Source organism: Cupressus sempervirens, chromosome 10 (genome assembly GCF_028749045.1).
Source record: "Cupressus sempervirens isolate cs-2001-9-10 chromosome 10, ASM2874904v1, whole genome shotgun sequence".
In the NCBI taxonomy this organism is placed as follows: Eukaryota; Viridiplantae; Streptophyta; class Pinopsida; order Cupressales; family Cupressaceae; genus Cupressus; species Cupressus sempervirens.
The window spans coordinates 829,959,889-829,985,156 of record NC_143127.1 but is presented as its reverse complement, the minus strand read 5'-3'; the positions used below and the strand labels follow the sequence as shown (position 1 = coordinate 829,985,156).

Here is a 25,268-nt window from a genome sequence, read left to right as displayed (position 1 = left end):
ATTAATTACTTCTTATTTTAAATAATATAAAATAAATTAAAGTTTATAAAAAATTAAGACTTCAAAAAATTCTTTAACTCCATTGATAAATCAAAAAAACTAATGTAACTGAAGTACAATATAAGTTACCTTCCTATGGAAGGAATCAATAAGTAGTAGTCTCATGATGGGCCACATAGTAAAACATTTCTAAATCATTTTTTTGGGAGCATTTTTCCATTTGAAGTTTTTTACTAGCTCTCCTAGTAGTTTGCTTTCTCCTCCTCATGTCCATGTCAGATTCAATAAGGCTTATGTCCATGGAATCTAGGGGAGTAATAGTAGCTAGTAGGTTGACAAGAAGTGGCAGGTTTATGGCAAGGTGGTGTTTGTAAAATTTGTTCATGAAGCCCTAGTAGATGATATAAAAGGGTTTTCTTGCCTCTTTCTTTTTCGTAGTCTTAAAAAAAAATTCTTCCATGGAATTCAAAATAAGATGTGGAAAGGAAATCAAATCATGGTTCCTAAAATGGTTGAGAATGGGGATGTGGTAGTAATACAGTACCTGGAACTAATCTTCAAGAGTAATATACCTCATAATGGCATAGCAAATCACATTCCAGGGTTTTAGAAGATCATCTCTAGAGAACCCACCATGCATACGGACTGACTCCTCTTTAAGTTAGAAGAACTTCCCCAGACTCATTTCATCAAACACCCTAGCTTGCTTGTGCAAATTCTTGCCCTTGAAGGATAACTCTCCAACCCTAGCGACAAGCTCCTCCATTATTTCAAATGCCATCCCATTAATGTTTACCTTCCTATCAGTCGAAGAGTTGAGGAATTGTATGGAGATGTACTCATCATGCTTTTCCATGCCTTCCATGAATGATAGCAATCCTCCTTCTCGTAGGTAAACCCATGCAATCTTGCTATTTTTGATGTAATCCTCAATCTTCACTAGTTCAATGTAGTCACTAGAACCCATTTCTTCACCAAGCTCAACCACCAACTTCTCAAACTCTTGTGACATCCCCTTGTTGCAGATAAAGTTGTGGCAGCTACAACAGATTAAGTAATTCACACTTAAGTTGAAATTGTGAAGGCATTCAAAACCCATCATAAGATCACAAGGTTTCATAGTTTTTGAAATCCCTCTCTTAGTGGCACATGTGATTGGTACCTATTCCTTTCGAAATTAACTGTCACCAACTGTAGTTGGAGTGAGGTTTGGTGAAAGTCTCCTTGCAAACCTTCCCTATTAGTTTTTTAACTCTGATAAAATCCATGCCACTTGTCCTTTTCTAGAAACAATTAATGCTCCTGGTGAGGGGATCCCAAAAGAAAATCTTCACACAATCTTGGCAAAGATTAAATTTATGAAATAAATTTGATGGTTTTCCCACACACATGGATTCACATTACCACATCACTTATTGAAATGATTCATAAGGCATTATGAGTGTTAGGATAAACCACGGACAGAAATAAAAACTACATGCAAATATAACCAATAACAAAAAATAATAGAACACATAGAAATGAACACAAGGCACCAAGATTTAACGTGGTTCACCCAATCCCTGGGCTACGTCCACCAAACAACAAGTCCGATCTTATTACAATCCAGTGATTACAACCTGATTACAATCCGTAATCCCTTACAGCTCAATACCGCCGCAAGAACCAATTTCGTATCACCACATATCAAAAATACCCAACCCTAAGCCCTTTCTATACAAGTATTAAACCGCTTTAGGGTTATAACATGTCGGCCATATGTCGGCCATAATATGTCGGCTACCATGTCGATGTCGGCTACTTCCAAAAAAAAAAATTTTCGGGGCGATGCCCCAAACCCCACTATTTATGAAGTATGTACAGTACTTTCCTGATCAGTCACCACAATCTAACAATCTCCCACTTGGGGACTGATCAGGCTCCACACTAAACAACAATCTCCCACTTGGAGACTGATCGTGTAGCAATACAACTACCGCATGGGGCTCCCACTGGATCAAACCACCCTGGACTCTGCTGTTCTTTTATTCACATTTAGTCTAAAAGACCAACTGAAGCTGAAGAGGAGTTCAGCTTCTCCCTTGTGACAACCTTTGTCAACATATCTGCTGGATTTTCATTGGTATGTATCTTCTCCAGCTTTAACTGTCCATCCTCCAAAACTGACCGAATGAAATGGTACCGCAACTGTATGTGTTTGGTCTTAGAATGCAGAGCTGAATTCTTAGCAAGATGAATGGCACTCTGACTATCTGTGAACAAAAAATTATCCTTCTGAGGATGTCCCAACTCTTCCAAGAAGAACTGAAGCCATATCATCTCTTTGGCGGCCTCTGTAGCAGCAACATACTCTGCCTCTGTAGTGGAGAGAGCATTAATCTTCTGTAGCCTAGAAACCCAGCTCACGGCTGCCCCACCAACAGTAAAGACATAACCTGTAGTACTCCGCCTGGTATCAATATCCCCAGCCAAATCTGAGTCAACATAGCCCTGTAAATCAGTAGTAGAGCCCCCAAAGTGTAAACACTTATTGGATGTTCCTCTCAAATATCTGAGAATCCACTTGACAGCATTCCAATGCTCAAAACCTGGATGACTCATATACCTGCTAACGACTCCCACTGCATGTGCAATATCTGGCCTAGTGCATACCATAGCATACATCAAACTGCCTACAGCTGAAGCATAGGGTACCTTGGACATCTTATCCTCCTCTTCCTATGTCTTGGGACACATCTCCTTAGTCAATTTCAAATGACCAGGTAAAGGTGTGCTGACAGCTTTAGCATTCTCCATAGAGAAACGTTGCAACACCTTCTCAACATAATCAGCTTGAGATAGCGTCAATGTTCTGTTCTTCCTATCTCTGCAAATCTTCATACCAAGGATTTGTTTTGCTGCCCCCAAATCCTTCATAGCAAATGCATGTGCTAATTGGCGTTTCAGCCCCTTAATATGATCCATGTTAGACCCAGCTATAAGCATATCATCAACATATAAACATAAAATAATGTAACTATCATCATCCAACCTCTTAAAATAAACACAGTAATCTGAATGACACCTATTATATCCATGCTCATGCATAAAACTGTCAAATTTCAGATACCATTGCCGAGGTGCTTGCTTCAGGCCATATAAACTTTTCTTCAATTTGCACACTAAGTTCTCCTTACCTTTGACCTCAAAACCCTGTGCCTGAGCCATATATATTTCTTCATCCAAATCACCATGAAGAAAGGCTGTTTTAACATCCATCTGCTCTAAATGCAAATCTTCAGTAGCCACAAGACTTAAAACAGTACGAATAGAAGTCATTTTAACAACAGGAGAAAATATTTCATCAAAATCAATTCCTTTTTTCTGTGCAAATCCTTTTACAACTAACCTGGCCTTAAATCTTTTCTTACCTCCTTCCTCTTCTTTCAACCTGTAAACCCATTTATTCTGTAAAACCTTTTTACCTGCAGGCAACTTGCACAAATCCCATGTCTTATTTTTCAGCAAAGAGTCCATTTCATCTTTCATTGCAGACTCCCACTGAATATTAGCATCCACCTGCACAGCTTCATCATAACTTTCAGGTTCACCAGCATCAGTAAGTAAAATAGAATACAAAGAGGGAGAAAACCTTTGTGGAGGTCTAATTGGCCTTGTTGACCGTCTAACATTCACTGGTGTATGTGGTATTTGTTGTTGCGGTTGTTGCACATCATGAGGAATGGCTGGAACATCAGCTTTTGGAGTATCATCCAGCACTACATAATCATCTTCTTTCTTCTCATGTTGCTGCAACAGATCTTTGTACAACACTTTTTCATTGAATATGACATCCCGACTTCTTATAATTTTATGATTTTCAAAATCCCAAAGCCTATAACCAAATTCATTAATGCCATATCCAACAAAGACACATTTCTTTGATTTAGCTTCTAGCTTGGTTCTATTTTCAGAGTCTATATGAGCAAAAGCTTCGCAACCGAAGGTCTTGAGAAAAGAATAACTCACCTTCTTGCCAGTCCATGCTTCCTCTGGAATACCACAGCCCAAAGGAGTAGAGGGACCTCTATTAATCAAATATACTGCAGTATTGATAGCCTCCGCCCACATGTGTAAGGGCAACCCAGCATGCAACCTCATGCTCCTTGCGCGCTCCATTATAGTCCTGTTCATGCGTTCAGCCACTCCATTTTCCTGTGGAGTCCTTGGAACCATTTTTTGTCTACGAATACCATTAGTGGAGCAATAATCTTCAAATTCATGACTGCAATACTCACCACCATTATCAGATCTGAGACATTTTAATTTCTTACCAGTCTCATTTTCAACCAAGCATTTCCATTTCTTAAAAGTTTGAAATACATCAGATTTCTGTTTAAGGAAATAAACCCATACTTTTCTAGTTGCGTCATCACTAAATGTAACATAATAATGAGAGCCACCAAGGGAAGATACCTGAGCCGGTCCCCATACATCTGTATGCACAAGTTCTAATTTCTCCTTTTTGTTTTCCTTCCCTGTCTTTACAAAACTCACTCTCTTTTGTTTTCCATACACACAACTTTCACAGAAATCCATATTCACACATTTTAGACCTGGTAAAACTTTCCTTGAATGAAGTACTTTCATACCTTTCTCACTCATGTGCCCAAGTCTATTGTGCCACAGCGCTGTATCAGAATCTACAGCAGCTATTTGTTCTCCCTGCTCATCTGCAGTAATTGTTCCTGAATATTCATTTTTCTCTGAAACAATCAAAGTAGAAGGAACAATATGACCTGTACAAAGATATAAGGTGCCTACTTTCACACCTTTTGCTACTACAAGGGAACCTTTTGAAACCTTCCAATTTTTATCATTAAAAGTAACTACACAACCCTCATCACCGAGTTGCCCTACTGAAATTAAATTTCTACTTAGTTTTGGAACATGTCTTACCTCATGTAGTAGCCAATGATTCCCATTCTGCAACTTAATCTTAATTTTTCCCTTTCCAACAATCTGACAGGGTTCATTATCCCCAAAATAAACAAGCCCAAAATCCCCTTGGACATAATCAATGAAATAACCTCTATGAGGTGTAGCATGAAAAGAAGCACCAGAATCTAAAACCCATGAATCATCAACACTCTCTAAAGACAGAAGCAAAGCATCCTCTTCGGATTTGTTACTTACCACATTTGCCTCTTTGTCTCCATCTGATTTATCTCCTTCATTTTTCTTTCGAGTCCAGCAATCTTTCTTTTTGTGCCCTGGTTTCCCACAGTACCAGCAATCATTTGGTCCTCTCGATTGAGACCTCCTCCCCTTTGACTTTCCTCTTGATTTCCCACGATTTCCAGAGTTACTTCCTCTTTCAGTCGTTCTGCCCCTGCTTTGTGCATTTAAAGCACTTCCTGATGTAGATCCACCTGAGGATTTTCTACGAGTTTCCTCACTTAAAATAACACCGATCACATCATCATATTTTAGGGTACTAGATCCAGGAACAGAATTACTCACCGCCATTACCAAGCCATTCCAGCTTTCAGGCAAAGAACACAAAATCAAGAGAGCCCTAATTTCTTCATCAAAATTGATACCCACAGAAGATAATTGACTAGTAATAGTATTAAACTCATTTAAATGATCTGCAACAGATCCACCTTCTGCCATTTTCATATTAAATAAACGCTTCATGAGAAATACCTTATTTGAAGCGGAGGGCTTTTCATACAGTGTCGCTAGGGTTTTCATCAAATCTTCTGTCGTCTTTGCTTTTGTAATATTAAATGCCACCGATGGTGCCAAGCATAACCGAATGCTTCCAAGTGCCTTTCTGTCCAAAAGATCCCACTCAGCCTCTGACATAGTTCCCTGATTCTTGGCTTTTCCTTCCAACGGCTTCCACAAATCCTTCTGATATAAATAGTCTTCCATTTGCATCTTCCATAATTGGAAGTTCTGCCCATTAAACCTATCAACCCTCAGCTTACCATCATCTGCCATTTCTCCCACTCAACCGTGAGACTCCCACTTAACCGTGAGACTTTCCTGCAGAGGATAACTGAGAAACAACTAGGCTCTGATACCACTTGTTAGGATAAACCACGGACAGAAATAAAAACTACATGCAAATATAACCAATAAAAAAAAATAATAGAACACACAGAAATGAACACAAGGCACCAAGATTTAACGTGGTTCACCCAATCCCTGGGCTACGTCCACCAAACAGCAAGTTTGATCTTATTACAATCCAGTGATTACAACCTGATTACAATCCGTAATCCCTTACAGCTCAATACCGCCGCAAGAACCAATTTTGTATCACCACATATCAAAAATACCCAACCCTAAGCCCTTTTTATACAAGTATTAAACTGCTTTAGGGTTATAACATGTCGGCCATATGTCGGCCATAATATGTCGGCTACCATGTCGATGTCGGCTACTTCCAAAAAAAAATTTTTTCGGGACGATGCCCCGAACCCCACTATTTATGAAGTATGTACATTACTTTCCTGATCAGTCACCACAATCTAACAATGAGAAGTACCCTCACTTTCCATTATCACTTAAGTTGATGATGGGGTTTGGTTGACATTCTCCCATTCTATTATTCTTGCGATGTGGTCAAATTTTGCCAAATCATCTACTACTCCATTTCCTTCATGGTAGACATGGTCCATATGGACCTCTTGACACCTTTCCATCAATGTGTGGATTTCTTCTATTATCTTTTTGATCTTCCAGCTACATTGGCCCGCTCCTTTCACCACTTAGATAATTTCAACAACAAATCTTCCTTGATTACCAATCTATTAACTCCTCTCTCTCTCTCTCTCTCTCTCTCTCTCTCTCTCTCTCTCTCTCTCTCTCTCTCTCTCTCTCTCTCTCTCTCTCTCTCTCTCTCTCTCTCTCTCTCTCTCTCTCTCACAATTCTCATTCCCCAAAGTAGGGCCAAAGATATAGCTTTTTTTGTTCAATCCCCCTCTATAGTTCCCAGTTAGGCAACCACCATCTTCCTAGTATTATTCTAGAAGACACCCCTAGACGCTGTGCTCCCAGCCTTAGCCAACCTATAAAAATTAAGTTTTATCCATGCTTTAGGAGGGGTGCCAAGTTGTTCTATGCCTAGGCATAGCTTCAGAGTTATCAAACTTTGTTGCCATCAGGCTTAAGTCCTAAGCGAAGGGGGGGTTCCATCACCAGATCCCAATACATTCCTTTAAGAGCCTTGTTGCATTTTGAACCACTACTAAACTAGGAGTGGCCTTGTCCCTAAAGATCTTGTTATTTCTCTCCTTCCAAATTTTCCATGAAACATATAGGGGAACTATTCTCCATTAGGTTTTCAAATATAGGTGATTAGAGTGCCCAACCCAATGAACAAATTGATATAAGTTCTCATTGACACACCATTGGACCTTCCATAATGCAAGGACCTCCTCCCCCCCCCCACTAGACTTCCAATGCAAAAGGGCTCTGAGTGAGGAGGTGTGGAATAGATTTTGCTTCTCTATAGCATAACACACAACAGTTAGCTATCTAACACCCTCACTTTTGAAGATTATTGATTGTGAGAATTTCCCCATGTAGGGTTTCCCACCAAAAGAAATTTATCTTTGGCAAGATCCATGGGTGCCATACCTTCCTCTAATCCCCTGGGGCCACATCCCCCCCAAGACAAAAAAGATAAGAAGATTTCACCACAAAGTCTCCTAAGGGGGTAAGTCTCCAAACTAAAGAGTCACTAACTGAGGTGGTAGGGATTCAATAACTCTACAACAATTTTTAGAGCTCTAGAGTGAGCCCCATCCTAGCCTTATCCAGATTATATATTATTTTCCACTGTTTGTTAGGGGTGATATAGCTTCGACCTAGAGTACCATTATGTCTAGTACAAGCCTCTCTCAAGGGTTGGAACCTGGTGTGCATGAGGAGTTCATCTTGTATCCATTGTTCTTCCCATAAGTTGATTTTCTTTCCATCCCCAACCACCCAATGAGTGCCCATCTTTAGAATTTATGGGTGTGCACCAAGTTGTTCCAAATTTTAGAACCCTGGGGGAGCATATGGGTCCAAAGGTAATGCTGGAACGAGTCCCCTCCAAGATACTTGACTTTCACAATATTGCACCAATTACCCAATGAATTCATCAATCTCCAACCAACCTTAGTAAGAAGGGCCTTATTCAAATGCCCTATCCTTCTGATATTCAATCCCCCAAGGGCCTTGGGTTAATAGAATTTTTCCCAAATCACAAAACTCATTCTAGTCTTCTCTTCCTATCCAGACCACAAGAAATTTCTTTGTTTTTTTTCAAGAATATCCCTATATCTTCTTGGGAGTTTAAAAGTAGAGAGTATATACATTGGAATACCCTACAAAGATACGGAGAGAAGGTGGAGTTTCCTCACACTACTCAGGATTTTTCCTTTCTAGCTCACAAGATTTCTTTGAAAGTGTTCACCCAACCCATTCCAATATTTTGTGGATACTTCCTTAATAGTGAGAAAGAGGCCAAGATAGGTATCCAGAAGACTTGCCTTCTAGCATTCTAGGATTCTGGTCACTTTTTTTCTCAAGCTAGTGTCCATGTTGAAAAAATACACTTTTCTTTTCTACTAATTTATGCATTGTCCTGAAACCTTCTCATACTTATTCAAAGTTGCTTTCCACTCTCTAGCTTCATGGACTAAAGATATGCCAAACAAGAAGGTGTCATCAACAAATTGCTAGATAACTCGTGGGGGGCAAGAGGATGCATGTTTGACTACTTTTATTTTGCCAAAATTAGCTAGGTCCATTACATTTCTGCTTAGTACCTCTACCACAATGATGAACAAGTAAGGCGATAGGGGGTCGCCTTGTTGTAGACCTTGAGAGGAAGTCAAAAAAATGCATGGGGCCCATTAACAAGAATTGAAAACTAAACAATATTCACATCAACCCTAATAATCATGATAAAATTCTTATTGAATCCTAACTTGGTAAGAATATCAAAAATAAACTCCCTCCTAACCTTATCATAAGCCTTGGATATATCACATTTTAGGGCCATACCTAGATTCCTACTCTCCATAGAGTGAATTACTTCATGTGTGGCTACGAACGCATCTAAAATCTATTGTCCTAGATAAAAACCATTTTTGTGTGGCCCTATAAATATATCAAGTAGGGGCTTGATGCAATTCACCATAACCTAGGCGAGGACTTTATAAATCATGTTGTAGAGACTTATGGGTGTAAACTCTTCAAGATGTCATGGGCCATCCATCTTAGGTATTAACAGTATGAATGTCTGGTTAGGTTCCTTCAATAACTTGCCATTTCTCATGAAGTCATTCACAGCATGAACAACATCATACTTAATGATCTCCAAAAATTCTTGGAAAAAACCTGAGGGAAACCCATCAGGTCCTGGGGCTTTGAACTAGTTCATACTAAACATTTCCTTTCTCACCTCCTCCTCCTTGATCTTACCAACCATTGCCTCATTCAGCAGGTCACTCACCACCAAGTTTACTAACCTTAAAATAATTTCTTGAGTGTTTCTATTGACCTGATTAAATGGCGGGTTGTAGATCTCTTGAAAATAGTTACTGATGGTCCAATCCTCAATACCCTCCACCTTCATTATTTCCTAACCATTACTATCCACTAGATGGTTAATGGTGTTCCTCTTTCTCCTTCTTGATGTTGATCTATGGGAGAAGGTCGTATTCCAGTCACCCTCCTCCAACCATTGAACCCTAGATCTCTACTTCTAGAAGAGTTCCTCCCTATTTAGAAGGATCTTCCACTTGTCCCAACAACCCCTCTCCTCCTACTAATGTTCAGTGGAAGCATTACCTTGTGCCAGACATGATGGAAGAGATTATAACTTCTTCTCAATAGTCTTCTTTTCCTTGGAAATGTTGCCAAATGAAGATTTACTTCAAATAGTCTTCTTTGTTTCACTACTCAACTCTTCTATCAACTATTAGTTTCCTTTTCAAATTAAATCCATTTATTTTTTGTTTAGTTTTTAAACTAGGGGACACATATTAGTAATTCCTAGAGATAACTTGGCATGTATGCACATCCTAAATGCTATATTGAATTTCAATGGTCTTTATGGTGTCTCTATGCATGACTTAACTACTTATGACTATTAATTTGGCTTCACCAAAGTAGCAACACATGCTTGATATCTCTCTTGTGTGAAAGAGTCAAAGACTAGTTATTTTAAAGTGTCAATCAATAGTAACTTGAAATTTCCTAATAACCATGCATTATAAGGACATCAAAAACTACCACTAGTTATTTATGAATACTCTATATAGTAATCATGCATTATAAGTATTGATAAGATCAACAATTCTTGAAATAACTATTATAACATTATAACTATGCAACTTTGGATACATGCAAAGTTTCTTAAATAGACTTTTCATACACTTTTAATTCAAACTTATTACATTTAAAATACATACATTGTCCAATGAGAAATAATAAATTAATATTTTATAATATAATAAAGATTCTAAATAAATAAAAACAATTAATAACTACATCCACATTTAGTAACTCATACATAATATTCTAATATTAGGGAGTCATATAGTTAACTTGGTATGTTCGAACATTCTAAACACTATATTGGATTTTAAATTGCCATTTTGTTGTCTCCATGTGTGACTTAACTACTCATGACTATTGTTTTGGCTTCACCAAAGTAACACCACATGCTTGATATCACTTACGTGTGAAAGAATTAAAGAATAATAACTTTAAAGTGTCAATCAATAACAACTTATAACTTCCTAATAACCAACCAAATGAACAACTCTTCTAATATCCATTCAAACATTCTAACTATACAACTTTGGATAAATATAAAATTTCTTAATAGACTTCTAATTATCGAATAGGATTGAACAAGCAAGAAAGCAAGAGTGAAGGATGATTGAAACACAAGGTACTAAGGGACGGTTCTCCCCTACTTCCTGAAAATAAACTCTCATAAAATACAACCGAAAAATCTTCGTTCAAGTGGGTGGAGGATGCGTTGGCGTCACCTGTTACACTGCATTGTGTTTTGCACATGCAATGGAATAAATCTTCAATAAGTCAATCCCAGAGAGAAGAAGAGCGGGATCAAACATGTGTAGTTGATCCCAGCAATATAAAGAGGGGTATCAAACAAGTATTCGTTGCCTGGAACTGCACACCCGATAATCTATCACTCACCGATAGGCACCAAATTATGGGGATCTCAATATTATGTATTGTTGCTGTATTTATCCAGGGTATGTTTGCAGAGGGAGCAGTGAAGCTAGGGTCAAGTCTTAGACCCTCTGCTTCGGGCAAACTGCAATTTTGGCAGTCCCCGGGCAAGAATTTCAGTTTAGGATTCCACCCAATTGGAGACAGTGGACTCTATGTTGTGGGCATCAGCTTTGCTAACATCAATGATTCAACTCTCATATGGACTACGGGCTTCAATGGCGGAATTCAAGTGGGAGAAGGAGCTTCCTTCACTTTACAGAACGATGGCAATCTGGTTCTAAGCAAAGGGACGCAAATACTCTGGCAGACAAACACATCCAATAGAGGCGTGGCATCTGCAGAAATACACGATGATGGGAACTTTGCACTGCAGAATAGTAGTTCAGGCACAGTTTGGGACACCTTTGCAAATCCTACTGATACTCTGCTGGTTAACCAGAATTTCACCGTGAATCAAAGCCTGCGATCGGGTCTTTACACATTCACGATGCAGCCCAGTGGGAATTTAACGCTGACATGGAACAACAATGTCACGTACCTGAATAAGGGTACACCACTGGCTACCACAGCAACTCTCACCGGCCAAGGAATTTTCAAACTCTCTAATTCTTCGAATGATTCGATCTGGTGGGCTCGGAGCATAGATTACTCCGACAGTTCTAGCGCGGTGCGAAGAATGAAACTGGAATCAGATGGGAATTTGAGGTCGTATAGATGGGTTGCGGATTCGGGGACCTGGCAACGGGTATGGAGTGTTGTAGAAGATCAGTGCAAAGTCTATGGATGGTGTGGAGATTTTGGGGTGTGTGTTTACAACGATACAGATCCATATTGCGAGTGCCCATCTGCAGATTTTGATCGGATAGATCCCAACGACGCCACCAAGGGATGTAGGAGGCATCAGGATATAACACAATGTAGCAATGACCAGAGTATGGTTCGACTAAATAATACGGAATTCTTTTCTTATCCTCCAGATCAAGAATCAAATTCTGAGATATATACCTTGGCGTTTCAAGATTGTTGGCAGAACTGCTTCAAGAATCCGAGCTGCACTGCATTTACAATCATGGCAGATGGTACGGGCACTTGTAGAATGAAGAGCGACGAATTCACCAGTGCTTATCAAACACCAAGCATTTCAAGCACTTCTTATGTAAAGGTATGCGGTTCTGGTAGCCCTCTAACCCCACCTCCTCCTCCGGTCAGGATTGTGAATAAATTCACTCCCATTGAAATCGCTCTGGCAGTTATAGCTCCAGTCATTGGCCTGATGACAATCCATACTTGCCTTTGGTGGACATGCAGTAGAAAAAATCCTAGGTTTCGCTTTGGACAATCCCCTGCTCTTTACGCCGCACTTGACTATGCCTCTGGAACTCCAGTTCAGTTTTCCTACAAAGATCTGCTGCAATGCACAACTAATTTTTCAGAAAAAGTAGGTTCCGGTGGGTTTGGAACAGTTTATAAGGGTGAATTGCCAAATGAAACCGTGGTTGCAGTAAAGCGATTAGAAGGAATTGAGGAAGGGGAGAAGCAATTTCGCATGGAGGTAGCGACTATCAGCAGCACCCATCACTTGAATTTGGTTAGGCTCATTGGATTTTGTTCAGAAGGCCGCCATAGGCTGCTGGTTTATGAATTTATGAGAAATTCTTCTCTGGATACATTCCTTTTTAATTCTTCAGAGCAAGCCAAGACGCTAGATTGGGACACCCGGTTTAAAATAGCCTTTGGAGCTGGAAAGGGTATTGCCTACCTCCACGAGGAGTGTAGAGATTGCATTGTTCATTGTGATATTAAACCAGAAAATATACTCTTAGATGAAGATTTCAATGCCAAGGTCTCTGATTTTGGGCTTTCCAAACTCATACATGGCAGAGATGATCATCGGAACTTGCCATTGAGTAGTGTTCGAGGAACAAGAGGATATTTGGCCCCAGAATGGCTTGCCAATTTACCCATTACATCCAACTCTGATGTCTACAGCTACGGCATGGTTCTACTGGAGATTGTAAGTGGAAGAAGAAACTTTGATATAGTGGCATCCGAAAGGAAAAGGTTCTCAATATGGGCATTTGAGGAATATGAAAGGGGAAATATTATAAATATCATAGATGAAAAGCTTGGTACAAATTTAAATATTGATCAGATTCAGAGAGCAATTGAAATCAGCTTTTGGTGTGTTCAAGAGCAGCCTTCTCAGCGACCATCTATGGGAAAAGTCGTTCAAATGCTAGAGGGGGTTTTGCCCATGGAAAAACCCCCTCCTCCTAAACATTTAGACTGCAGCGGCATTACCTCAATACTTACAAGCTCTGATCATCAGACAACCCCTTTCTCTATAAATGGTGTTCTGCCAGTAAATTCTTCTATATATATGGCAGAGACACTATCTGGTGGTGGGTAGTTCCAACTCTGAGTCATACTGTTCACCAGCAGGACATGATTGTGTATGTATTTTGAGAGGATTCGGGAGTCTCTTTTCAACCCTCTATAAGCGGATTGGCAGGGATATGTATTAGTTGATTTCTACATTTGTATTCATAGAGTAAAATATTTATTAAATTTATAAAGTTGATGCTGATATTTCAGGGGAAAAACAAGCATTTTGAGGATTCGGGTGAAATGGGAGAATATATATCACAGAATCTTGTACGTTTTCCATTAATCATGTAATTGTATTTTCCAGCATGACTAAGATCTTTCCAGTTTAAAAATTTGAAAATGAATGCCAATAGTAATCAAATTGCATACGAAGGACAGGGCAATATACTTGAGATCTATACTTAGTCTTAGGATTCTCTTTGTAACCATCTGTAAGAAGACTGGCTATAGGATATCTGCTTTCGAATAGATAAAGTTGAATTATTTCATAATTCATAGCGCAGATAATGGTTTTCCAGAATCAAAACAATAGTTCTGAGGTTTTGGGTAGAAGGGAAAAATGAATATTTTAGAAGCTTTCATGTTTTTCACTGATCATTTAGATTAATTTGCAGGATGCCTTGTGTAATGCCAATCACAACCACTATGGTCAACATTTGAAAAATAAATCTAAGATGCATCCTTGGCCTCGAGTACTTTCTTTGTCTGGAGCACAAAAACTTGTCTAAATTTCCATTAGGAACTAGAGGGAATATAAAGGCCTTAGAAGTTTGGATCTGAATAACAGATTATTATTCTTTTCTAGAATTGAGCTCAAATTTTTTGCATTCTATATACATAACCCTTGCCTTCATTTTCTTTTTCTAGGTGAAGAATTTTGATTGCAATGAAAACTATCCTGCATACTTTCTGAAAACTACCAATTCTTAACATTGTCGTGCTTATACTTTCTGAAAACTACCAATTCTTAACATTGTCGTGCTCATCAAATTGATCAATTCCAGCAAGAAGCTCTTGCTATTAAATTATTTGAGAATGCAATTTAAAGTGTTTGAGATCACGTGTTCTCTCGGTATAATGTTTGCATAAGAATATCATCATTCCATATTTATTTTTCTTTTTATTAGAATACTGTGAATGAGTTACTAAATGTGGGTGTGTTGATTGCAGTTATTAATTGATTTTATTTATTTAGAATTTTTATTTTTTATTGGACAAAGCATGTAATTTAAATGTATTGAACTTTAATTTATGTTTATTAGAAATTTAAATGATCTAATATATATTAAGTTAATCTATTATTGGTATATTTGGTTATGGTTGCTGCTCAATTCAGTTCTATCTTTGTTACAACAAAATCAAGGTAAATGATAGTCTTAATTTGAATCCCTTTATTAGTCATTCTTCAAATGTACTGACCTACAAGTTGACCTTGAGATGGAAGGCACCCCCTCTGTGTAATTCAAGGAGCATGTGGGCTATACACATACCTTGATCAATTGTCCAGATTGAGGTAGGAGGCCCCTATTTTAAAATTGAATTTTCACTTTTATTTTTAGGAGGTACAAGGGATGCATAATAAAGAAATCAAGAGAATAACTTTATCTACTAGAATAACAATATCAAGGTTTCCAATGTTGAATTAATCAAGTTGGTAGACAAGAGCACATTTTCAATGTTTATAAGATTAAGGGGATGTGCAAAAAAATTGTTTCAAATTTGATTGAAATCAATTCTATCATCACAAAGGTAGACATATTGAACTTTGGAATGATGCTTTTTGAGCTAGTTAATGGGAAAATGAGTTCCATTGTCTTTATCATAACTCACCATATCTAATATTATTAATTAATTAATATTTTTATCATAATATGGGACTTGGATTTCTAGAACTAGTTATTAAAGGATAAGCTTTAGGACATTAGTAGACATGAATTTAAGATATTTTTACCAAGTAGAGATAATCCTCAAAATATATTTTTGTACCATGTCATTTGCAGGTTTACTCTTGTAGAATTGACAATATATTTTGATCTGGATCAAAACAAGTTTCATACTTCAATATCTTATAGAAATCCTATAACTTTTCAATGTCTCACACAGAGCAAGAAAAATGGTGTTTCAAAGATGTACACCAATCAAAGGTACTATTTTATGAATGACATTATATGACTATTTTTCAAATATAATATTCTAAGATTTTATCTCTATTGATAGAACAACAATATAATATATTATACAACTGTTGTTACATCTATCATAATTTAATATTCACTATAAACCTTCTTATGTCTCCTCATCTTTTATCAAATGCAGGCTTTCTTATTTAATTGTACATTATTTAATTATTTTAATTGATTCACTACGTAATTAATAAACATAATAGTTATAATTAATTGATTATATAATTAAACCTAATAGATTAACATGAACAAATTTCCACAATCAGTCATAGTAGAGAGATACATATTTTGGATTTGATTGTGTACCATATTTTTGCATCAATGTTTTGAATCTATCATAAAGATGTGAAAAGCTAGAGGAGATAAATATTTCTATTATATAAACTTAATTTTCTAGATGATTATTTAATTCAATAGAAAAGAGAATTATTAATGAACTAGATATTTAAAAATTAAAAAAAAGGTACTATTTTTATAATAAAACAAACCAGATTCAAGTAGAGCCATTGCTTTATGCAATTGTAGAATTTGATTATTATTATTATTGTAGAATATCATTTAAAGATGAATATCCATAAACAGTTCCAGTGTTTCCAATGATATTTGAGACAAACGAATCATAAGAGAAAATTCAAAACTGTTGCGGCACCGTTGAAAAAAACCCAAGGACATGGTATGAAAGTCGTCGGCACCGGCTACGGTGCAACATATTTGCACCGTAGAAATGCGTGCCCAAATTCGCTTCTGCCAGGATGTCCGACTCGTACGACATGTGACAGCGTCCTTCCTACCGTATCCGCTATGATAATACTAACTGCTTTATTTTTAAAACTTCGGTTCACTGATATTACACAGCGTCCTTCCTACCGTATCCGCTATGATAACATTACTGCTTTATTTTTAAAACTTCGGTTCACTGATATTACAAAAACTTTAGTGTTACAATATTTTAAGTGGATTGAAGTATTCAAATTATATATTGAATTGGTAAAGGTAAATTTCTTTATATTTTATTTTATAGTTATTATTAATATTATATTTTATAAATAATAAAATTTAAAGAAAATTTGTGTATAGTTGAATTTTGAAATTTATTAATTAAATTTATAATTCTAGTATTATGTTTTTAAATTTTTTAAATTTTTGGTATTATGTAATTTAATTTAAGTGACTAATAACAATTTATTTTTTAAATAATTTTTTTGAATATTGTATATTTTTTATGCTATGTATTTTGATTGTTTTCTAATGAAAATTAATTTGGTATGTAATCAAATATAATTTGGGATAGATCTAATAAGTATAATTCTGAAGCTTGATTTTAACAAATGTAAGAAATCACTAGAATTTGTATTGAATATGATAAATAAATCAATATAAAAGTATTGTCAAATGTTTATATTTTTCCTCATTAAATAAAATATATATATTTATCTTGTTTTTTAAAAACAATATCACATTTCTACAATCAATATACTATTAACAATATAAACAATGTCAATAAAAAATAAAATAAACAATATACTATTAAAAATGACTTATATTAAATAGTAAATAGTAAATCTTATTTTTTTACTTTTGTCCATTGATATTAACTTTTGAAATAGTAAGTTAGGATATTAACTTTTGAAATAGTAAATTCCGACATTGTAAGTTATTGTCTTATAAATATTTTCACTTGGAGACATTTTTTATTTGGTTAAATTAAAGTAGTTGCAAAAAATATAGTTGCATTTTTATTTCAAAATTTACCTTTACCAATTCAATATAATTTCAAACTTCAATCTAATTAAAATTATATAACACTATAATAAAAATAATAATATTATTATTTAATATTATGCAACTACTTTAATTTAACCAAATAAAAAAATGCCTCCAAGTTTATAAGACACTAATTTAGGGTGCCTTAATTTACTATTGCAAAAGTTGAGATTAATGAACAAAAGTAAAAAATAAGATTTACCTTCACCAATCCAATATAATTTCAAACTTCAATCTAGTTTAAAATATAATATTATTATTTAATATTATGCAACTACTTTAATTTAACCAAATAAAAAAATGCCTCCAAGTGAAAATATTTATAAGATCCTAATTTAGGGTGCCTTAATTTACTTACTATTGCAAAAGTTGAGATTAATGGACAAAAGTAAAAAATAAGATTTACCTTTACCAATCCAATATAATTTCAAACTTCAATATAGTTAAAAATATATAACACTAATTAAATAAAAATAATAATATTATTATTTAATATTATGCAACTACTTTAATTTAACCATTTAAAATATTGAAACAAAAATGCAACTATATATTTTGCAACTACTTTAATTTAACCAAATAAAAAATGTCTCCAAGTGAAAATATTTATAAGACACTAACTTACGATGTCCTAATTTACTATTTCAAAAGTTAATATCAATGGACAAAAGTAAAAAACATAAGATTTACTATTTAATATAAGTCATTTTTAATAGTTTATTGTTTATTTTATTTTTTATTGACAGTGTTTATATTGTTAATAATATATTGATTGTAGTAATGTGATATTATTTTTAAAAAACAAGATAAATAAATATATTTTATTTAATGAGGAAAAATATAAAAATATAAATATATCAAACTTCAGAATTATACTTATTACATATATCCCAAATTATATTTGATTACATACCAAATTAATTTTCATTAGAAAACAATCAAATTAAAATGTTGTCTATCACATGAGTTAAAATAGATTTACTTTTATCTAAAATACATAGCGTAAAAAATATACAATATTCAAAAAACTTATTTAAAAAATAAATTGTTATTAGTCACTTAAATTAAATTACATAATACCAAAAATTTAAAAAATTTAAAAACATAATACTAGAATTATAAATTTAATTAATAAATTTCAAAATTCAACTATACACAAATTTTCTTTAAATTTTATTATTTATAAAATATAATATTAATAATAACTATAAAATAAAATATAAAAAAATTTACCTTTACCAATTCAATATATAATTTGAATACTTCAATCCACTTAAAATATTGTAACACTAAAGTTTTTGTAATATCAATGAACCGAAGTTTTAAAAATAAAACAGTTAGTATTATCATAGCGGATACGGTACGAAAGACACTGTCACATGTCGTACGAGTCGGACATCCTAGCAGAAGCGAATTTGGGCACGCATTTCTACGGTGCAAATATGTTGCACCGTAGCCGGTGCCAAAGTCGTCTGCTACCTACTTAATGAAACGTGACACTTAATAATGCAGGCGAGGCAAAACCCCTAGTTAATGAAATGTACGTGACCCTTAATAATGAAGGCGAGGCAAAACATTTTAAAACCCTACCTCTCCGTGCCGTGCCAGTTGGATTTCTACTTACACACCGCCTTGTCTATCAAATTATGAATGTTCCCACTGTCCTGCAGATAATTTTTGTTATAATACTTATAAAAGCTGATATGGTTGAAGGTACAGACAGATATGCGCACTGTCTAACTTGTAAATTATGTGGCCGATGAATTCGGACGAGCTTCTTTTTCGGAGACCACCATAAATCGAGATAATTAACCCTAGCTACATGTAGACAGGGCAGAAGAAACAAGAGAATTCATCCAATAAAAATGGGCTATGTGCCATCGCAATATTTATTGTATATTTGACCAGGCATCTACAATTGAATTCATTCTTCCGGGTTCTACATCATTATTTTTTGAGCTGGTTTATCGCATTAGTAATTTTTTAAGTGGGATTTATTTTTTAATGCAATTATTGATGGGCGCGCTCATCTATAATTAAATTATTTTTACATAAGATTCATTTGATAATATGATTTTAAATGAATAATAGATGAATAATTAAAATAAGTGAAAGTTTATTTGTATAATCATATTTGTGATTTGATAATTTGATTTTAGATAAATAATTAAAATAAGTGAAAGTTTATTTGTGTGATCATATTTGTCTATTATTTAGTATATTTGATATCTATTCTATTTGAATATATATGGACTGCTAGAAATTAATTATTAGATGAATATACACTTTGATTGTGTATGTATTTTTAGCTTAGTTAATTTCATAAATGGATGATTAAGTTGATAAAAATCACTTAATATTATGGTATATCACCATCATTTTAAGTTCTAAATTTAGTTTTAAGTTTGATTTATATTCTTTTTCATTTGGAAACAATAGTAGAATAAGTCAGTTTAGGTTCTCAACTGGAGGAACTATGAAAAATATAAGATACACATCATTAATGAAATGAGCTTCTTATTGTGAAAGCTACTATGAAGATACATAATAGACTACATGAGGTATTTCCCTACTAACAACTCTAGTTTAGTGGAGTGTGTATAATTCTCAAAAAAGACCTGTTACATCCACCACTTACCATGGACAATCCTATCTATTATTAATTATTAAATCAATAAGGGGGCATGACCCTAGTCCCACGTACACGATAGAACACAACCATAACACAACTTCCTAAACTTTGGGCCATTAAATTTGGAAGGACCAAAATTCCCTTCAATAAGACCTCAATCTTTTAATAAAAAACTTATAATAAAAGATTTTAACTCATTTTGAATCACTACTATTGTCACCACCCTTCAAACCTTAGACATTAAAATAAATAAAATACATCAAAATTTGAATACTATAAGAGTCTCAATATAAAACCATAATAACCATAGAGAACTTGTATTAGCCCATAAGGTTGTCAATTCATTTTAAAAAATAGAACTATCTTGGTAGCTGCTTGAAATTAAATAAAAGAACTAAACAAAAATGGTAGTTTGGCTCTACAAAATATAGAATAAGTTAACATAAGGCAGTCAACCTTAAAGAGAAACATTCTTAGCAACATAAGTTAAATGAGTTGAACACTTAAGATGAATCTGTTTTGAACGTAAACACCTCATCTATACAAAAATTATTTTTGAAACTTTTGGATCTTAAAAATCTATATGTTGCATGCCCATTTAGAATACTAATATTAATCTCTGCACCAAAAGTCTACTAATAAAATGAAAATGAAGACGGTGCTTCAAAAATTGGTTACGAGTATGAAAATAAAATAAAAAAGTGAGATTGATAAAAGGAAAAGGTAGTGAGAAATTAAATGGGAAGCAATTGACTCTTTTTTTGAAGCTCCTAGTAAGTTACATGTTTTTGGGAAACGGTGCTTCCTAACCACAATCAATTGTTTGTTCTACAACCAAACCTAGGGTTTCAAGATACATAGGAAGATATTTTTTCTAACCTCAATACTTATGCTTGGATTAACTGAGTCAGTAATCAATAGTATCTCCAATTACAATTGGTACTAGAAAGAGAAGAAGTAATAGCTAAGAGGATTAGAGGTATTCCAATAGTGCAAGAAGAAGCCGTGGCGGAAAGAGTTTCTCGTGCAAATAATTGATTAGATCAAGTGAAATTTTCACCCTAGTTACGAAAATACATACACAGACTAATAGATTTTCAAGCCTTATAGATGAATATTTTGAAGACTTAGCTAAAATTGACTTGAAGCCTAACCTTTCTTTGAAAGGAAACAACGCTAAAACAATTAGTAGACCATCATCACCCCCTAAAGGTGGCAGTCCTTTTCTTTCTTTGCAATCCCTAATCATCCTTGGAACTTTAATTCCTTTTGTTGTCACAATCCTCTCTATTAGTTATAGATTACTAGGAGTGACTCAAGATCAACCTCAAGGTGTCACGATAGGACCTCTGCAACTTGCAAGAAATCCCTAGATTTAGTGGAGATGGCAAAAAGTCACTTGAAGAACATTTGAATACTTTTAATACAACATGTGAAGTTTTGGTTGTAGCAGCAGAGGATGGTGTCGTAAGGTTGTTCATTTAGAACTTGACAAATTCAACAACCAATTGGTTTCATCATTTACCAAATGCATCCATCATCTCTTGGAATAGTATAAAAATTGCTTTTGAGGTCAAATTTAAAGCAGTTGAAGATGCAAATTATTTGCTCATGTAATTAAGCCAAATGAAAAAGGAAATACATGTACCCACGTGGGAGTTTGTGGCCTAATTCAATAAAGCTTTGCATCAAATACCTATGGCTAGCATACCTAATGGTGAAAATTAGAAGAGTTTCTTTTTAAATGTAATGGCCCCAGATATTGCTTTTCCATTGAAAAGAACTAATCCTCAAACACTTGCAACATCCCAAACTCTTGCCATAGAGTTAGAAAATGATCTTATTATATCTGACAAGTGGAAGAAAGATGTGAAAATGTCAAATTCTCAAGCCTCTACATCATCATCTTATAATGATGCACTTGTCCAAAAGTTGGCTAATGATCTTTTAGCAGTAAAGAAACAACTCCCCAAAGCCTCATTTCCCTATCAAGATATTCCAAGGAAATATCCTAACCAAAATACTCCTTCCCAAGGGAGACAATTACCCAAAAAAGATTACAAATCGAGCCTCCTCCCAACAAAACTAACATGTGTACTTTTCACCTCACTAATGATCACGAAGAGGCCACATGTACTAAGAATGTGAGACATGAGCAGCTTGAAGCTGAGAAAGCAGTCACACCAAACATAACAATAGAAGAAGAACCTTCCTAAGGATCTGGTGGCTCTATAAATCGCTACCTTGAGTATGAATCTGACTTTGATAGAGGTGGCGACATTCTTTAACTTTTGAAGAAGCTTCATGTTCAGTGCTGACTAGAGGGTAGAAGATGGCAAAAGCTGATTTTCAGTCCAAAAATACTACAAGTCCTACTCAAGCAAAGGATTCCAAAATTAGAGGAGAAGGAGAGAGTAAGTCATCACAATCACAACCTCATACTTCTCAAATTATGAAAAGGTCTAATCCTAACTCCGCATTTGATATAGTTGAATTTTGTAAAACATCTAGAATTCAAATATCTCTTGCTAAGTATTTGAGAATGAATCCTAGTGAGCTCAATAAGATAATTGAATATGTTCACCAACCTTCACTTGATGTATCTGCTAAACAGATAAATAAAGTTTCTTTCAAAGAGAAACCAAAACTCAAAATCCTAATCCTCACAAAGACTTGGTCCAACCTAATAAAGTCAGCCCAGAGTTATCCTATTGAGAAAAGTTGGATCCATTTTATGTATCCCTTTACCTTAATGGCTTTAAATTAAGCAATTGTATTATAAACTCTAGTTCTTTTGATAATATAATGCTAGCTATAGTAGCAAAATCCCTTGATCTTCCTCTAACTAAGAATTTTGGCAAGTGTTATTCAATAGATTCTAAGCAAGTACCCTTAATAGGTCAAATCAAAGATGCCCAAGTTTCTTTAGTAGCCTTCCCAGAGAAGAGAATAAAGCTTACTATCCTAGTAGCTAACATTCCTACCAGTTATGGCATGCTCCTTAGCCAGACTTTCTGATGAGATTTGGGAGGAGAAGTCAAAATGCACTCATCCCAAGGCATATTACCTATAGGAAGAGGAAAAGTAACTTTGTTACCTAAGGCCAACTCTAAATATATACTATTCCCATCTGATGATCTGAAATCTCAAATCCTTTATCAAGAAACTGACTTTACTAATTATTTAATTATGTCTGGAAATAAAGAAATAGGTATACAATTAGAAGATGCAAATTTTCCTTGGATGTTGGAGTTAGATGGAAGCTACTACTTGAGGGGGTTTGAGGCTAGTGTTGTATTAGTATCCCCTACAGGTCAAACTTTTCCCTTTTTATTCAAGTTAGCCTTTTAGAACACAAATAATACAACTAAGTATAAAACTTTTCTTTTGGACTAGAAAAGGTGAAAAAGAAGAATATCAGGTTGCTAAAGGTAAAAGGAGAAGTGGAATTAATAGTAAAACAGGTTAGGAACCTTTTTTAGTGAAAAATGAAAAATTGAAGCACTATAGGAACTGAGTATGGGATGAAATTGAAGATTTTGAAGACTTTTCAATAGAATCAATCCCTAGAGAGCTAAATGCCAAAGCAGATTCCTTAGTAGTATTAGCTTCTTTGCTAATTCCTTATCCTAATTTTGTAATAGATAAGTATATTGCAGAGATCATTTAGAGATCGAGTGTCTTAGACAACAATAACTCATGGTAGGTATTCAAAGATGATGCACATATAAATGCTTTCTTGCAAAGTATGGAAAAAATTGCCACTAATTGTTTTGAAGGTTATGAGTCAGAATGTAGGAATTTTTGTTCTAACTCAATAAGTAAAGAGATAGAAGGTGCAATGCAACTAAAAGGAAATGCGATACCTAAACACCTAATGAAACTTGAGAAACTTTTCGACAGGTGAGATGCTTTCCTTGCTTAAGGTTTACTTTCAAAAGAGATTGAAAATGTTGAGTATGAGAAAGTAAACTTAGGAGACAAACTCAATCCTAAGATGGTGAATCTAGGAACCTGTTGTGAGATAGATGAAAAGGAAAGATTCATTAAACCACTAAAAGAATACATTGATGTATTTTCTTGGTCATATGAAGACTTGAAGACCTTCAGGGGAGGATAGTTCAAGCATCATATTACTCTAAAGCTAGGTACATCTTTTAGATAGAATTTAAGGACCTATAACTGAAAAGTTGAGATGCAATATTCAAAGAAATTGATAAGATTCTCAAAGCTCATATAATATTTCCAATACACCACTCCACATGGGTGGCAAACATAGTGCCAATAAGATTTTTTTTTGGAGAAATAAGGATCTATATAGACTTTAGGAACTTGAATCACGCAAGCCTAAAGGATAACTTTGCTTTACCCATGATGGACTAGGTTCTCCAAATAGTAGCAAGCTTAGAGATGATGTCATTCCTTGATGAGTTCTCTGATTATAACCAGATAGGAGTTACAAAAGAAGATCAACATAAAATGGCATTTACAACTCCTTAGGGTGCCTTCGCTTATAAGAGAATGCCTTTTGGCTTGATAAATGCTAGCATGAATCTCAAACATGCATTGAGTTCAACTTTCAAACATTTTCTAGATAAAAGAATCATGGTTTATATTGATGATATGACTTTATTCTCTAGGAGAAGAAAAAGAATCTAAAAGATTTGACAAAAGTACTCAAGAAGTGTAGAGAACATGGGATCTCACTAAACCCCAAGAAGTCAATCTTCACTATGATAGAGGAAAAAATGCTAGGGCATATAGTTTCAAAGGAAGGGATTAAAATTGAGCTTGAGAGATTGAAAGAAATTTAGTAGTTATGTCTCCCTATTAATCATAATGGTGTTAGATCTTTCTTTAGATAGATCAACTTTCTTAGAAAATTTGTTCCTAACTTTGCTGAAATCACAAAACCTATGGAAAATCTTTTAAGTAGAAAGCATAATTTCAAATGGGATGACTTGGTGGTTAGAGCATTTGAAGAGGTAAAAGAAGCTATTGCAAAGGTACTCTTTTTAATACTAATTTTAAGAAAGATTTTATAA

The 25,268-nt window shown here is 34.8% G+C and overlaps 1 pseudogene; it reads left to right on the top strand.

The window, feature by feature from the left end:
- The first annotated feature begins 11,071 nt into the window (after positions 1-11,071).
- LOC149536529 (G-type lectin S-receptor-like serine/threonine-protein kinase At1g34300 pseudogene) lies at positions 11,072-13,666 on the top strand (annotated as a pseudogene).
- Positions 13,667-25,268: the final 11,602 nt, after the last annotated feature.